The sequence below is a fragment of the Oratosquilla oratoria genome, chromosome 8, assembly GCF_046742065.1.
Source record: "Oratosquilla oratoria isolate Oo_2021 chromosome 8, ASM4674206v1, whole genome shotgun sequence".
NCBI lineage: Eukaryota > Metazoa > Arthropoda > Malacostraca > Stomatopoda > Squillidae > Oratosquilla > Oratosquilla oratoria.
The window spans coordinates 22926736-22929235 of NC_134784.1; the positions used below are offsets into that span (position 1 = coordinate 22926736).

The 2500-nt window shown below is 36.2% G+C and overlaps 1 protein-coding gene across 1 annotated transcript in view; it reads left to right on the forward strand.

Moving 5' to 3' along the window:
- LOC143027631 (TOG array regulator of axonemal microtubules protein 1) overlaps positions 1-2500 on the forward strand; it is a gene marked incomplete in the record, with an annotated part of 199434 nt that overhangs the window by 54166 nt on the left and 142768 nt on the right.

The following is a 2500-nucleotide window of genomic DNA, read 5'->3' on the forward strand; positions in this document are numbered from 1 at the left end:
CACGACACGACGTCGTGCTCTCAAATAACCATGGGTGTCTACGGACCACAACCACGTCTGAAGGCGTCCATAGACTCCCAAGGTTATTTGAGAGCACGACGTCGTGTCGCGGACGGCGTACGGCGAAAAGTCGATACGTGTGAAACGAACCTCTGTTTTCTTTCGAACTCGATCAAGGGTCCTCTGAGTTCGAGGGTTTTGTTTACTCGAAGTCATGGAGGCGTTGAACCTTGAGGTCCTCTTGGACAAATGGCATCATCGGGTGCACGATGGACCAATTACACATGGAGTGGTCTGTTACCATCTCATGAGTGAAAGAAATCGTCCGAGAGAGAAGGATAGAAAGAAACTCCAGTTCTCTTTGGACTTGTTTATTCGAAATAGAGAGAGAGAGAGGGCAGAATAGCTAAGATGGGGGAGAGTGGGGGAGGGGGGTATTTGGGGGTTTAGTGGAAGGAAAGAACGAAATGGAAGGAAGTTAGAGTTATGACAGGTGTGGGGCAGACCCACTTGCTCGTGGACTTTTTCTCAATTCGAAATACGACGCGATTGTACGACTGTAGGCTACCCGAGCCGCTGGCTTGACGGCTATACATAAGAAGGGCATATGTCACAGTTAGAAGCATAGTGCACAAATCAGTTCACAAACTACGATTGTTACAATATAGAATATTAGTACATACACTCATACGTATTTCCATATTACTATGAGAAACATAAAACTGTTATTCAAGATATAATTACATAACTATTAGTTTCAATGGGTGACAATTAATACAGGAAATTAATGGTACGCGTACATTACAGAAAACGAATTTTTTAAGGCGTGACCTTGCTACACACACCCTATCGTGTCAGCTGGTGGCGTCATCGGAAGCGTGCTGGCCTCGCATTCGCTTAGTCGTGGGTTCGAATCCCGCACTCTTCTCCGATTCCCAGCATTTGTCTGTTACCTGCTCCAACAGTCCCCATAGGGCAAAATTGAATTTAATTTTAAGTGGTTCTGAAGAAATGACTAAATTAGATAGAAGATTTAGTTGTATTTATCAAAAGATAACTGTGGGTGAATATATAATTTGTGAAAATGACATCTTTGTCGTTTTTGTTGTTGTTGTTGTGTAGGTGGAAAATGAGGCAATTTTAGATAACCTAAATTAGTCTGTTTGTGAGATTAATGATATTTACGCAATTATCTATTAATTTGTTTCAACTATCATTATTTATATTATTATATTTTATTTATTTATTTATTTACTTATTTATATATTTATCATTATTATACGTTTTTTTCACATCCGACCTAGTTATGGACCAAAAGGTCTCCCGTCGGCGTACTCCTCCTCCCATCCTCCCTCCTGTGAATCACTTGAATTTTGCAGAAAAGATATAGAAAGTAGATAAGTAAACGACATACATGAATTAAGAAATGGAGAAAATATTTCATAAGTACTTTGTTACCAAACTGATTTAGATCTAGTTTGTTAAACACAAAAAATACACACACACACACACACACACACACACACACACACACACACACACACACACACACACACACACACACACACACACACACACACACACACACACAGTTTTCTTCATCCTAGATATGAGTAACAAATAAACTTCAAAATATCTAGAATTTTTATTTGATTTGTTTTTTCAACTTCACATAATATTAAAGACGACTTTTACCCGGCCACAGATACATAACTACACGTTTGATAACACCCTAGTTAAGAGCCTGATATATCAAGTAAATGGGCTATTTAACCTCAGACATAAACGACAAGACAAGTTTGTCAGTTTCCTCGAAGTCGTCTGGGTTTTGTGGGCGGAGCTAACTTTGGGGGGCGGAGCCTAACCTGGGACGATCGGCCAATCACCGAGCGATCTTCAACAATCGATTCCTGACTTACTTGGATTACCTATTTATTAATCTTATTTTTTTTTTCTTCTTATTTGTCTGATTATATAGTTTTAATTTTCTAATTTTCTAATGTTTTTGTTGTCTTTTATTCAATTTGTGTATTATCATTATTATCATCATTCTTATCGTTATTATCACTAATATAATTATCATTATTCTTATTATTGTTATAATTATAATTATCATCATTATTATTATTATTATTATTATTATTATTATTATTATTATTATCTCTGTATTTTATATATATTTACTAACTAATTTATTTTGTCTTTTATTTTTAGTCTTCTGTTATGTACCAAAATTGTCATTTAATTATTAATAATTTTTTTCACTTATCATATGTTTATTATACGTCTATATGTTTCCATATCCATGAACTAGCAGAAAGAGAGCGAGGGAGAGAGAGAGAGAGAGAGAGAGAGAGAGAGAGAGAGAGAGAGAGAGAGAGAGAGAGAGAATAAAACGAAAAACAAAAAAAAAGAACGAAAACGTGTCACAACATCGCGTTTTGACAAAATTTGATAAACGAGATGATTTGATTTGGACTTTATGATGATATTTCCACAA